Source organism: Triturus cristatus, chromosome 7, assembly GCF_964204655.1.
Source record: "Triturus cristatus chromosome 7, aTriCri1.1, whole genome shotgun sequence".
NCBI classification, from domain to species: Eukaryota; Metazoa; Chordata; class Amphibia; order Caudata; family Salamandridae; genus Triturus; species Triturus cristatus.
Window position 1 is genome coordinate 1,262,794,594 of NC_140590.1, and position 15,619 is coordinate 1,262,810,212.

At 43.0% G+C, this 15,619-nt stretch overlaps 1 protein-coding gene across 1 annotated transcript in view; it reads right to left on the bottom strand.

Annotated features, from left to right (window-relative positions):
* The window catches only part of C7H16orf54 (chromosome 7 C16orf54 homolog), a 32,058-nt gene extending 18,403 nt beyond the window's left edge, over window positions 1-13,655 (bottom strand). Inside the window, exon 1 of the mRNA XM_085618763.1 lies at window positions 13,508-13,655. The gene's annotated coding sequence lies outside the window, so the exon portion shown is untranslated. The remainder of the gene's footprint in view (window positions 1-13,507) is intronic.
* Between the last annotated feature and the right edge of the window lie 1,964 nt (window positions 13,656-15,619).

A 15,619-nucleotide genomic window follows, 5' to 3' on the forward strand; every position in this document is an offset into this window, starting at 1 on the left:
CAGTATACTAGGGTTCAACCAGTGGGATTTAATCAATGTAGCTGAGGCTACCCCATACTGCGGCACCAATCCCCCAGCGGGGATCTTTGGCGATCTCCAGTGGCACCGTACACGTGATGAGCAGTCCTTTGGCGCTCTCCAGCCTCACCAGTGGACATAACTGGGATGCCCTAGCAGGGTCTGCGTACTACCTCGGGCCATTTCATCTCTGGTGTCTTTTGATTGTGGAATGATGTGCACACGATTGTGGCACACTATGTTGCATCAAGTTGGACTGATGCACATTCTTTGTGTTCTATCTTGTCTTCTTCTCCTAGATTTTAATCCAGAGCGGTTTTAACCATTTGCCAAACTGGAGGTTCAGACAATGTATTGGCCTGCCCTGACTTACTCTGAGGGTATCTGTTTTTATTTTTAATTCACGTGCACTTCACCACATTTTGCTGTTTCTGGTCCTGAAGAAGCACCAATGACCCATGTGCCAACAAGGGCACGAAACATGTTGACCTATTACACCCAGGCATATTATGCCTTTTGGGATAACATACTCAACCAACGGGGTTCTAATTAACTCCTTTTTTGTCAGACCCCCTGGACAGTTTTTTTGATCCACGTAGCACTCACTCCATTCCCTCCTCTTAGGACCCACACCCCACCCCACACCCCCGCAGGCACCATCCGGCATTTCTCCTAAAAGATCTCTGATAAAGTGACCCTTCGGGGGACCCATGGGGCATTGCAGCGCCGCCCGACGAGGAGCAAATGCCCGATGATGAAGCATGACATCCTTCGGGGTGTTTGAGGGCAACAGGAGACAAGATTTGTTTCCCCTCAAACTAGTCGGTCTCCACTACACCTAGGTCCCTTTCCTTCTTTATCTTTTTCTTCATGGGCTTCGGGTGACCTTTTGCACCCCGCCCTAGGAACAGTGTCCTTCTGTTTGGTATAACTATTATGCGTGAGGAGCATGGACACTGGACCATAATAGGCTCCTTGCCCCCCCCCCCTTCTTGGGTTTCGTTGAGATAGTCCAGATTGTTTTGCCATCAGGGGGAGGCCCCTAGAAAACTACTTACCAATCGCTTTCAACCATTAAGTGGGCTAAATGCTCAAGACTGACTCATTCCAGGATCAGGTAAGCCTGTTGTTTCCAACATCTCGAGCCCTCCCAACACCCTCAAGGTGATAAACTGGAACATTGAGGGGGTCCTTGGGAAACTAGGTGATGATGAGTGGTTTAAAATGTTAAGCACCTTTGATCTCATCAGCTAACAAGAGATGTGAGATATAGATGGAATTATGCATATACATGGTTATGCTACTTTTGTTTCTAATGCAACCCCTTTCACTCCTGGTAGGGCAAAGGGGGGGTTGTGATGTTTATAAAACAACTTAAATTGTAAACTGGAGAGGAGTGTATCCAATTCGCCTTATACTCTTGGCATCCTGCTGACTTTTTCAAATTCGCTTAGGATTTAGCTGTGAATGTGTATAACTCAATGAGGGAGGCGTATGATGTTATCAGGGATCTTTAAAAGTTTTTAGATGATTTTATTCATTGGACTCCCAGTTTTACAGTGTTGATGTTGATGGGTGATTTTAATTTGTATCCTTGCATGGATTGCTATTTGTATGGGGGCTTTGAGGATGGATTTCTTTAGTAACGATCAAGAGCATCTCAAACACACCACACAGGCGGGTATGTTAAATAACCTGATTGAGACTAACCTAGTTAACTTGTTCAACAAGGGGAAGTTACTTGTAATGAGCAGTCACACACATTTCAGTGGGAGGGTCTAGATCTACTGACTATATAAAAGAACCTTGCAGCATGCCACTCACCAATATAAATGAAGCATGAGTGAGGATCTTCGAAACAAATGGTTTATAGCCAGAAAGTTACACAATAGAGTCGTATGCAGCACACAGACTAGAACAAGAGATGCAATGGCTACACGTATACAGCCACTAGAAACAACGCAATTAGGCAGTATTCTCGCTGTATATTAACAACTTAAATGCTCACTCCCATGACAGACACATCGGAGTCCCCGCAGATGTCTGAATCAAACACGTTCAAGCACTGTACTGCATGCCTTCCTCCAGTTTATCATCTTGAGCCACTGGATACTGCAGCGCTTTCCAAATTCAAGTCAAAAACATGGGATGTCACACAATAAGCCCTCAAACAAGCCCAACGCATGGGGACTGTACCCGTGTGACCAAATTCTCAAGAACATAAGAAGGATGAGGCCCGGCCATTTATTCAGGGAGGACTCTGTTTTCTGGGGTGCTCCTCTGTCTTCTCTCGCCCAGCACTGCATTGTAACTGCCTCAGTCCCTGGTTCTTGGAGAGGATCAATCCTCCAACCTAAACATAAAAAGGGTGACAACACAGATTCGACAAATTCCAGAATAGTTGAGGATGATCCTCTGAAACAAATTAAATAAATGGGGAAGTCTGAAAAAGCTGCTGGATGCCATAGTTGCATTAGTTTCCCAAACCTGGGTGCGAATTAAGCTTATGCAAAACATGGCAACCGCTAAAGTTTACAGAGACCAAGGCCTCACACAAGGATGTGTCCTCGCACCCATGCTCTTCAATCTTCACACCGTTGACCTAGGAAAATCCCTAAAAGCTGCAAATCTGTTACTGCCTAAAATTGGCCAAGAGTGTTTTCTATTGATGCAGTGCGTCAACAACATGATACTAATGGATCACATGAAAGTGGGGATGCAGAGAGCCCTGGATGCCCTAAATGCATATAATGTCAACAACAAATTGGTGTCAAACTGCAAAAAGACAAAGGTTGTCATATTTGGACGCCATCCTAATAAGCACAGGTTGCAGTGAAGATTGGGAAATTTGAAAATAAAGAGCGCTCCCACTTACAATCACCTGAGTGTGTGGTTTGCGAGCAATGGCAAGTCTAAGATGCCTATCATCTGCACAAAAGAAAAGGGCAAGGCATTGACCTATGCCTTTTGTAAACTGCACTCTACTTTACACAGCCCATTCACTGAAGATATATGGAAGGCAAAAAGCGCAAAACTCTTACCTTCCATTGGCTATGGTCAAAAAGCTTGTTGCAGGGATTCTGCTCAGGAATAGAACTATGCTTGGGATCATAGACCATCTGTATGTAGAGATTGAGTCATCATAATATCTTAGTATCTATGAGCCGGAGTCTAACTAGCTTTAGTGCCTCATTCCCCCTCCTAACCTTATCAGAGAAACAAGTGAATTGGCACCCCAGAACACAACACCCTCAATCCTCTCAGGGGTCACACTAACAGGACACACCCTTTCGTTCTCTCACTCATACTCACCCACAATAAAAGAAACAAGATACACAAAGGAAGTTTAGAATACTTATTCAAACTAGTGTGTCCCAAATTGCAGCATTAGTGGCACAATCAGTAAATAAATGCATACAAAAAATACTGTCAACATGGTTAATAAACCACATATCATAAAAAGCCCTGTCATGTTATAAAACAGAATATCCAACCGTCCCCCTCCCTTCTACTAAAGCTAAATGATTATATCAACGATCTCTGGGATTAGTGGCAGACCCTGTACCTTAGCATAAACAGATAGACATTCTGCATCTCAGCTGACGTATGTCTTGTCCGAGAACCTTTGCTCAAATATGTGTGTTTAAACTCTTGTGCTCAGTTATATGACAAGACGTGTGTGCTCACAAATAGCAGATGCATTCTCATATTCTATCTAGGTGCTAGTGCCTGACCAGAGAGAATAACAAGGGGCATTGTTGCTTGACCTTGTCTATGATGTTCAGACTAAATCCCAAGAAAAGAACAGAACACGAAAACATTTGCAGGCTTTGTGTAAAAATACAGTGTGACACAAAAGCAAATGTGTTTTTTATATAGTAACGTGTGCAAAAGAAAATGCAGCCTACAATGTGCACAATTAGGCTAACATAGGAAAACTACAATGGGCCATGCAAGAAGCACATGATAAGCCTTCCTGGGGCCTTTATTGGACATCGAGGAGTGGGAGCAAAGCTGTGCCTATGAAAGCATCTTCCTAATCCCTTCACATGTCCCCAATTCTCTAGTATGCCTTGAGTTCGGTCTGAATAAACAATCTCTTGAGAACTGTGCAGCCATTGTCCAGTACTACTGCAGAGCCTGTGCTTTGCCTCCTAACACAATGAAAGTGATCTTGGATATTATTACAAACGGGAAGAATTCCTGGGCAGGTTATCTGACTGAAGCTTGCTCCAAATTAAATTTGCCCATAATAAATGGGAAAACTCTGCTAATCTCCAACCACTTTAAAAACTGCACTGGAAAAAGAAGTCAGGCTTTTATCTAAGCAGGAAGATCTAAAATCCATCGAAGAGTCCAATAGTAATATTCAGGTCATACGATAATCGCACAAAGAAAAGCGCTGCCAGCCATACTTAAACTGTGCGCTAAGTAAGTCAATGCTCATTCAGATCCTCTTTGTAAGACTCATGGCTTTCCCAATAAAAGGATTTAAATGGCTGCTGGGAGTCACTTGAGAATATAGGTACATGTATACTCTGCCATTTAAAGGAGGAACCCTTGGACCATCTTATCATCATATCCCTGGTTCTTCTAAACGCACGTCACACTTTAATAAAGCCACTTTTCATAAAATATGGAGCCCGTTCATGCAGGGAACTAAAGAGATGCTTTTTAACTTGGAAACCCCGGTGAAGCTGGCAAAATTTGCCAAACTTATTGATCTAATTCACAAATAGCTAACACATCAGATACATACAAACACTGATGGTCCAGCCAACACATTTAAACTTAGTAGCACCCAGAGCATCGCTACTTCAGAAGTATAAGTAGAACGATGTGCTTCCAATTGGCATTTTGCACTTTAACCCCTTGAGTGCCCCGCCCTTTCCCCCTCCTGTGCCGGGCATTGTATTAGCGGGCGGGGTCCATGACGAGATAGTCTCGTCATGGGCACAGCGCAACCGCGCTCCATGAGGAGACTATCTCGTCATGGGCATAGAAGAGGTTAAGCCATGACTGTGTCTGCAGCTTGAAACAAACCCGAATAACCACGAGGAAACATGCATAAGGCAACCTTTCTCAATGAGAAGCCCTAAGAAGTCATCCATTTCGTAAGTGAAAATGGGTCTATGTGTCCACAACTAGCACTCTGCACTCAAATCAATGGTGTAGCCCTGAAGGTCTCAGAGCTCAGCAACACCACAAGTACATTTTGGGCTATACTTCTACAAATAGCACTTTAAGGCATGGTTGCATCTGCCTCACAAAATTATTTAGACCCAGCACACATCTTCTCACCTGCTGCACATTATACTTTCTGAGACGGCTGCTACCTGGTTCCATTCACTACAACTACAGCCTTCAACATATGTTTCAGTGCACCCCGCAGGCTGTTCGAAGGACTCAAAAGCACAGCATTTTGTTTTACAGTTTTGGACAAGTCTCCGGGCATCCTGCTGGTTACCTGAAAAACTGAAAAGCCCAGCATCTGCTCGGCAGACTTGGACCGGTTTGCCCAGTTGCATACCTCACTGCATGCAGCACATTTTAGATGTGGCCCCTTAAAGAACACAATCAATCCAAGGGGCAGCTGTCAGCATGTATCGGTGGTTTTCGTTGACAAGTTCTTTGCCTTTTTTACACTGTACATAAGAAAGGTATATTTTTGTGGCCGTGCTATGGTTATATTTAACGGACAAGATAATGCTTGAATTCTGTGATTTTGCCTGTTTTTAAAAAGAAGAGTAGAATGGACCCAGCCTGTCATCGGCCTATTTTTTGGTGGATAAAGAGAATAAAATCATACGCCGGGTGCTTCTGGACTGTCTCACTATCTGGGTGGAAGACCATAATATTTTATCTGAGATTAAATATGGGTTCGGGTCTGGTCGGGCACCAGTGAGCAAAAGCTCAACCTAGATTTGTTAATTTCCAAATATACAAGGGCAAATGGGGTTGCAATTCACTTGGCCTTCATAGACCTCAGCTCGACGTTCAACAGTGTTAACAAAACCAAGCTCTGGGCCTTGTTGGTGTCTATGGGGGTTGAGCCCGCTCTTGTTGCCTTTTTGCGCTATCTGCACGTTTGCCTTACTGCCTCGGTGAGGTATGGCCTAAATGGGGCATGACCTCAGCACTTACGTTTGAAGAGAGGAGTTCATCAGGGTTGTGTTCGGCCCTCTTTCTTTTTATCATTAATATTAATAGTCAGGAATCGGTTTTAATTGAACATGGGATGGACATTCCAAATGTGGGAAGACATGCGCTGCCTGCTCTCTCATATGCAGATGACGCTCTCCTAGTCGCACTCATGGCCAGGGGTTGGCAGCGACTCCTTAAACTCTTTGTCATTTTCATGGCCCTGACAACAAATTGTAAGAATTCTCATGTTATGGTGGTGGGCTCTGAAAGCACTAAGGGCATCATTAGGATGGCGGCCATCCCGACGTAAAAAGGGACCGCTCGCCATAAGTGCGGAGGTCCCATTGGGGAGATTAGGATGTGCCCGCCACACTGGCGGGCGCATCCTGCATTTTTGACATTGTGGTGGGCGGTGCTTCCAGCAGGCGGTGGCGATCCGCCCGACATTCTAATTGACCCCTAAGTCTCAAACATTTCCGGTTAAAGGTCTACATATCAGCAGGGTTGAGCACTTCACTTGCTTGGGTATTTTACTTGATTCATATTTTAGTTAGCAACAACAGCTTAATAAAAATACTATGATTTTCAAAAGGGTCATCTATTGTATTGGAGATTTTTCAAACAGTTGGGGCAGGAACCAATTAAGGCCATGCTAAATGCTTATAAAGCGAAATGTATCTCCACAGCAAGCTTTGGATGTTAAATCTGGGGATATGTGTCTATTGCACCAATTCAGACACTAGAACACATATTCATGAGAGGTCTTCTAAACGTTCCTCAAGGCATACCCACTGAAACGGGGCAAATATCTGATTCATTGCACCTTCGCCCCCGTAAATTATGGCTTTTTGTTTGTCTGAAGGATGAATTAAACTTTAACAAATTAATTGTGCAGGATTGCATGGGTCCAGACAATAGGTCTCAAATTCCTTGGTTATCATACATTAGGAGAAATTTGAAAGAGCTAGGCAGACCTGAACTTTTTTTCGTTTCTGTGCACATAGTGAAAGGGAATACTGCATGGGTTAAATCAGACTTTCTACTACAGGGTGGCAGCAGAGCATGAGGCCTCTGCTATGACCAATGGGCTCGATGCCCCAGTTTATCCTGGTAAAATCAGTGAGCTGGATGGAATTGTATCTGAATCTGAACATATTGAGCTACCATCGTAGGCTATAGACCAACTTTAGATAAAACTTGTTTCACCATCTGATGTTCTCTAAAGGGGGTTGGAAAAAAGATTTGGGGCCAGATGTACGACGTAAAATTGCATGCGTGAACGGGTTTGCGACCTTCAAGGAAAACGGGCTGCATTTAAAAAAAGAAGCTGCTTTATTTAAAAGCAATCCCAGACATGGTGGTCTGCTGAGCCCAGCAGGCCACCGTCCCTCGGAGGGCCTGTCATTCCCAATGGGCTCGCAAATTGCGAGAGGCTCATTAATATTCATGAGCTTCACAATTTGCGACCCCATTGGGAATCGCAAACAGTGTTAAACATGCAAAGTAGTGCCTGGCAAATTGCGAGTCGCCAAAGACTCGCAATTTGCGAGGCGCTATTTTGCGCACCATGCATCTGGCCCTTGGAGCTGTAAATGTTTGCTTGTGACACGTTTCATACTGTGGTGATCTGCCCCAGATTCATCACCTGCGCTCTTACAGCTTTTGCCCACACCTAATGTGCATTCTTTTTGTCATGTTTTTCATCATGGATACTGCACCTGAGCTGATTTGGTTTATTTGAATTTCATGCTGTCCTATTGATCTTAATAATTATTCTTTCATTTTATTAACAATTTTAGGTTTCTTTTACGAAATGCTTATACACAGGCATTTTAATCTTGACATCTATTGAGGAGGTTTGGTTAAAATGAGTTTTACCCATTTCGAGCATACGAACTGATTTTGCTAAATGGAAAGTTTTACTGTACGTTTATTCTATACATTGCATTTCATGCTGATGTAGTCTTTATCTTTTATTATATGTATTGAGTCTGCTTCATGCATGTGCTTTTTCTTTAATGTACTTTTAAGAAATACTGAATAGAGTTATTCTACTACTAATTTCTAGTACCTCAACTAGGAGTATTGAAAATACTACTCAACTACTGTCAACAGAGCCACCCTCATCAAACTTCAGGGTCCTGACAAAGACATTGACAGTGAAAGTGATAGCAAAACCTGCATAAAGAAGATGCAATGACCATAGACACCACTGCTTCTGGTAGAGATGATGGATCTGAACCACAGACCCTAGTTCTGGCTACTCGGAAAACCCCAAGCCCTCCTATACTGGCCAACACTCTGTAGGCCTTAATAAAGCACAGCCATGTGATATCACCATTAATCCTGCAATGAAATCTCCTTCTACATCCACTTGTTGCTCACACCAGAGCTTTGCTTCACCTGCCGTGAACCTATCACAGCAAGATGCATCTCCTGGTACACAAGGTGGTAAATCTGTACCCATAAGGCTGGGTAGGGAAAGCAAAGCAAGTGACCTTCCTCAATGACTCACCACTGAGAGCATTGGCCATCTTGATGTGGACTAAGCAGCAAGAACAATTTGTGGGCTCTGAAATAACCCAAACTCATCTTAACGAGGATCCACAAACACAGCGTGCCTCATATGTAGGTTTGTTCATATATTGCATTTCTCTCAACTTAGTCTAGTTTTGGATGGTGTCTTGCATCGTGACCTTCAAACAAGCAGTACGCCTTCCATAGATGCCAAGGGGTTCACTGTTTCTGGAAATGTACCTCATTCACTTAAAAACTGACCAGTTCCATTGATTTCTATGGACTCACTATCCTTAGAGGCACAACATGTTGAATGTTATAAGCTCATGCTAATGGACATGCCACCCTTTATTTTAGGCGACTATGTGTAAGATAAATGTCTCTTCTGAACATGTGCAGATGTACTGTGACCCTGCTTAAAAGCTGTAGTGGGAAAGGGTCCCACGACACAGTGTGTGCTGAAGAGATACAATGCCCTAAGTATACTTTTTGGATCAGGGTCCCTTTCTGAGCAGGTTCTTAAATCTCAGCGTCACTACTGAGTAGTATCTTTCTTGGACCTTTTGTTGCCTTGTTTGGAAAGGAAGTTGTAAAACTCCATGCCTGGAATTCAGAGACTTTTTGAGGTTTTTGTAAGGAATATTTTCAGCTTATATTCTGGGAACCAATGGCCACCATGTCAAATAAAGTCAAGGTGAATATTCAGATGGCCGCTGTCTGTTTTTAAATTCAATTAAGAAATAAGCATTGGCAGTGCCCATAGCTCTTGCCTTGTAGACCTATTCACGATGCCAATGCTTTCTGCACAGCATCAGCAGAAAAAAAATAGGTGAAATTATGCGGCCACTGTTGCCAGTTGCATCATTGTTTAGGCATGCCTACAGAAAAACACAGGTGCCATGTTAATTTTTTATTGGCCATTCTGAGACGTCGGACACCACTCAGATCAGTCGATAAAAATAATGCAATTTTAAGGGCACAAAGGGTTTATTCTTATAGCAGAGAGACCAGCAGCAAATAGCAGTTATTGTCCCCCCCCTTCCAAAAAAAACTGAGCAGTGGAAATATACAAGACAAGCCGATCGTAGGGATGATATATAGGCTTTACTCCAAGGGAGAGAGAAAGACCAGAGGAAGGAAAGTCATTGGATAAAAAGTAAGCAAATGAGAGAGTCAACAAAGCTAGCCAGTTGATGCAATGAGTGGGTTCTAAACCCACTGTAAGTCCTATAAATAGCCTCAAAAGGTCTTTCACGACCAGACAGCTAAAAGCGGTCTTGTAGGCTAGACCTAAAGGGAACGGTAGAGCGACCGATGGGAATTTTAAGATTCTCAATGGAAGCAGAAGTCACTTTGGGAGGGGAAAAGGCAATGCCAAATAGGTATGTCAAAAAGTTCGGCATATTTCTAAGGATCGAAAACTGGAACTCTTGGACATTTTGGCTCGCATATATTTAAAGATTTCGTAAAGTTTTCTGGACTAAAAAATGTACAAAAGCGCCTTAATTGGAGCATTTTTTCTCTGAGTGAGCATGTACGGGTAAGCAATGTCTGGGGCAGTAAAATGAGTCTCACTTTTGATTATGGGGTAGTAGATTTTAAGCGGGTAAATTTGACAAGCATTGGGAAAGCCAATAAGTGTAGGTTCAATGTGCTAATGCATGCAGCATTACAGCATTAGAAAGACAATCATGGGAAAGAGCCTGAGTGAGGTCTATACTTCTAAAGTACTCCTGCGTGCAATTCAATGCACAGACTTAAATGTAGGTGAAATAATAAACCCAAGCAGACAATAGCATTAGGAGAGAGATCTCAAGTCAATAGATGAAAGAGGCTCTTTGTTGAAAATCATTGGTTAAAAGGAGCAGATCCAAAGCCCATTCATTATATATTGCGAGTAATAGGTATGTGTGACAGCTGCACTATCAAAACGTAGACTTCAAAATGAGGGAGGATCTAAGCTTGGTTCAATTTAAGGCAGATTTAAATTCGAATCTGTGAATTAATGCACAAACTTTAACATTAGAAGCTAGATTTGCTCAAAATGGTGATAGAGCACAAAAGAGACTTTCCATCCAATAATGATAGTGTCAGAGTAGCTTGGTCTCATCAGTGGAAGTCAGTATGGCCTGATTGGTCTGAAAGAAACACACTGCAGATGCTTCCATTTAGGAAGGATACCACAATGCGCACAGAGGTGAACGAAAATGTTCAATTCTTAACCTGAGAAAAGTAAACTAAACGCATGAGTTCAAATGTCAGAGATTTAAGAGAGTTTAAACAAAAATGAATATTTTAGCATGAAATTAGATTTACAGATAGGAGGCTTCATTAAAGGATACCATGTCCTTTGGGGGGGGAAGTGCAGGTCTTGTTGATTTTTTTACAAGAGCTTACTCACATCACATGTCTGATAAGTCACTGAGTCTCACCAGCATTGACGCGCCTAGCTCTCCTCCTTCCGGCACATTGAGGGACACAGAAGGCTAGGGTTATACGGAGAGTGGGACATGGTAATATGGAGAGCAGGGCGCAGCACACAGCGAAGGTGGGCAGGACAATAGCAGATAAGGGGTGCACACAAAGTAACAAGAGTGGCAGTATAAAAGACGAGGCTTTACAGAGATTGGAAAGGACAGGGTAATGGGGGCGGGGAGTTGGATCCAGCAGCACGCTTTGGGAGCAGGGCACTAATGGATGTGCAGCAAAGCATGATATTGGAATGGTGACGTAGCCGGAAGTGGGACTTGATGGGAAGTACACCGTGATTAAAGAGAAGCAACATACATCAAGGGGTAAAGGGAGGGCAGATGGTATGGCACCTATGGGAATGAACTGCGACATGTAGACATCAGACAGCAGAGCTGCCCCACAAATGGTACAGATCTTAAAAGTCTCTGGACTCAAACTGTTGGGGTATACGTGATGTGACACAGATCTTGCAGTCTCAGACAGCTGACCTATCCCTCATGTTCATCATCTCTTATAGTATCAGCCCTCCAATGGTTATTATTCCTCCTGTACACAGATCTTGCAGTCTCAGAGAGCAGACCTATCCCTCATGTTCATTAGATATTATAGGCGCAGCCCTCCAATGGTTATTATTCCTCCTGTACACAGATCTTGCAGTCTCAGACAGCAGACCTATCCCTCATGTTCATCAGATCTTATAGGCGCAGCCCTCCAATGGTTATTATTCCTCCTGTACACAGACCTTGCAGGCTCAGACAGCAGACCTATCCCTCATGTTCATCATCTCTTATAGTATCAGCCCTCCAATGGTTATCATTCCTCCTGTACACAGAACTTGCAGGCTCAGACAGCAGACCTATCCCTCATGTTCATCATCTCTTATAGTATCAGCCCTCCAATGGTTATTATTCCTCCTGTACACAGATCTTGCAGTCTCAGACAGCAGACCTATCCCTCATGTTCATCAGATCTTATAGGCGCAGCCCTCCAATGGTTATTATTCCTCTTGTACACAGACCTTGCAGGCTCAGACAGCAGACCTATCCCTCATGTTCATCATCTCTTATAGTATCAGCCCTCCAATGGTTATCATTCCTCCTGTACACAGAACTTGCAGGCTCAGACAGCAGACCTATCCCTCATGTTCATCAGATCTTATAGGCGCAGCCCTCCAATGGTTATCATTCCTCCTGTACACAGATCTTGCAGTCTCAGACAGCAGACCTATCCCTCATGTTCATCATCTCTTATAGTATCAGCCCTCCAATGGTTATTATTCATCCTGTACACAGACCTTGCAGGCTCAGAGAGCAGACCTATCCCTCATGTTCATCATCTCTTATAGTATCAGCCCTCCAATGGTTATCATTCCTCCTGTACACAGCACTTGCAGGCTCAGACAGCAGACCTATCCCTCATGTTCATCGGATCTGATAGGCGCAGCCCTCCAATGGTTATTATTCCTCCTATACACAGATCTTGCAGGCTCAGACAGCAGACCTATCCCTCATGTTCATCAGATCTTATAGGCGCAGCCCTCCAATGGTTATCATTCCTCCTATACACAGATCTTGCAGGCTCAGACAGCAGACCTATCCCTCATGTTCATCGGATCTGATAGGCGCAGCCCTCCAATGGTTATTATTCCTCCTATACACAGATCTTGCAGGCTCAGACAGCAGACCTATCCCTCATGTTCATCAGATCTTATAGGCGCAGCCCTCCAATGGTTATCATTCCTCCTATACACAGATCTTGCAGTCTCAGACAGCAGACCTATCCCTCATGTTCATCAGATCTTATAGGCGCAGCCCTCCAATGGTTATCATTCCTCCTGTACACAGATCTTGCAGTCTCAGACAGCAGACCTATCCCTCATGTTCATCATCTCTTATAGGCGCAGCCCTCCAATGGTAATTATTCCTCTTGTACACAGACCTTGCAGGCTCAGATAGCAGAACTATGTTTTCAGTTCAAAAAGCAACACACCACATGAGGCAAACTGGATATGCAAATGCAGCAATGTTAGGGAATCATGTGATACAGTTCAGTGTGGAGCGGATGGGAAGGAGGAAGTGCCCCCAACTATTGTGATAGACACAAGACCCAAAGAGTAATGTAGTAAAAAGGGTAAAATATAAATAAGTGCTAGGGACACAAATAGTGAGAGAGCATTTGGAGTACTTACTTTGGAAATCTCCTAATAAGAGAAATGTAATCCAATAATAGGAAAAGACCCACCCTGCTGCTCGGCCTGTCACTTCCTCATTTCTTCACATAGAGAGCACAGACAAAGAGTTTGTGGCTTCCATCTATCTAAGCAACAATAAAAGCAAAACGAATAAATAAATCTTACCGTCCAATGTGAACTCTTCCAGATCTGAGAACTTTATATGGATCGAAATAAAAATCTGGCGAAGTACATTCTTTGTTCAGGCCACCCCGGCTGAGCGCGGCACATATTACAAATCCTACCTATCTAAACATCTGTGAGTGGTGCCAAAACCACAGGCAGGCTGGGTAATGAATTTCCTGTGTGCCCCCCCCCCCCCTCCCTCTCAGATGACAATGAAATGTGAGATGGTTGCCAAGGGTGACAGTAGCTCCTCCTAGGCAGGGAGGGAAGAGCCACCCCAAAGAAAGGATGTGGTCAGTGGGTTGGCCCCGTGGTTTCACAATCATCAAAATCTCTTTCAGTGTTGTTAGTCAACCAAAAAACAAGAAGAAACCGCTTTAACTCAACTCAGTTCTTCAGCTTTTTCAGAAGCACCGTTCTGTAAGCAAATTTTGCATATGCTACAGAAGTCATTTTGCACCAGAAACACAAAATATAGGAAGCCAAAAAGGTGAGAAATAACTAAAACAGATTAAGAAAACCACCTTAGGTGAAGCTGCAAATTTTAAAAAGCAATGGTGCATAGGGCCTTGAGCAGTTTGACCATGAACCATGAAAGAAGGTTGACTGGACTCTTCAATACAATACATCTTGACCTAGTTATTAAGAGGTGCTGAATGCTAGGTATTAGGTGATCCCTACATCCCACGATCTGTGTCCTGAGTGCCTAGACAAATAATTCCATAACTCCATAGACAGAAACCAGGATGGTGCAAAACAGGACAGCAGTTTGTGCTGTAAGCAACAATTGACTTGGCATCAAGCCAGTGGCCTATGTTCACTGTCCCGGAAAGATTTGGGTAGAGTGTTCATGGAATCTTCCCATGTCTTCTTTATTAACCAGGTTTACAACATACATGCTTCCCAGTACCCAATAATTCCTGAAATATGCTCAGATCAATTTTTCCATATTGATGATGTGGCCTGGGAGGAGATGTGGTTGGCCTATTAGTAGCATTGCCGCTTCTGGAACAAGGAGAGCAGAGTTCTATCCCCACTGGCTCCCTTATGCTCTAATTGTCGAATAATACTATGTCATTGTGCCTTCCTCGCATCCTTCATCTACCAAAGCAGGGAACATAAAGACAAAAAAAATTAAAGGTTTTAAAATTTCACAAAACCTAAATATATACATTGAGGTGAGCGGGTTATTAAAATGGCCATATGTAAGCCCCTCTAGAGGTACATCATTGAGGGTAAGCAATGTTTTTTCAACAATTTCATAAAGTGCTCTTGGAACCTGATGACAAACACCTAAACCAGCAGATCTTAACCCTATGCCTCGTCTTCTGTGGACCCCTACCGATTACCAAGGAAGAAAAGGACCCGCACCCAAATTATAGAAACAAGTATAGATTAAATACATATGCAAATTATGAAAGATTCTATTTAATTCACAAATAAGATGGAGCTTTTCAAACTGTAGCATTATTTCTAAAAGACAAAGCAATAGGCTAGACTCTAGCAGATCACTATATTTTTTGCTGATAAAGCATGCTCTCTTTTTATCTTTGCATACAGTGCTTCAATTAATGCCACCAACCATCAATACTAGTTTCTGTTTAGTGGTCTTGTGCTGTTCCAACAAGCCATGATAAGGATACCCACTTAATTTTTAGCCTCCAGTTTCAAATTCCTTTACATTTAGAGGGTGTTTTAAACTTTTCAGTTTTTAATCCTGCTTTTTTTATGCATACGTCCTTTATTAATTTGCTAAAAAAGATTTAGGTTTTGAAACAGTCGCCTACCACCTGAGTAGGCACCAGTGGTTGGCGGATGCCAGTTTAAGAACCACTGAAAAGCGGCTCTTTGAGAAAATTGATTGCAAATGATGGAGTGATCAATGCCAAATTAGATCTTTTTCTTACCTGCCTCTAACCCATCCACATAATTCCCATAGACTAGTGCCTTAAATGTAAAAACGTTCTCCAATTTTGAAGAGGAGCTTCATTCCATATTTTTCCTCAAACGGGCAGAGGGGAGCTGAATCTAACAACCAATAAAAAATTAGAAAATGTAACTTGTCATTCATATAAATCGAACGATCCTTCAGAAATGTGCTTTAGACTAATG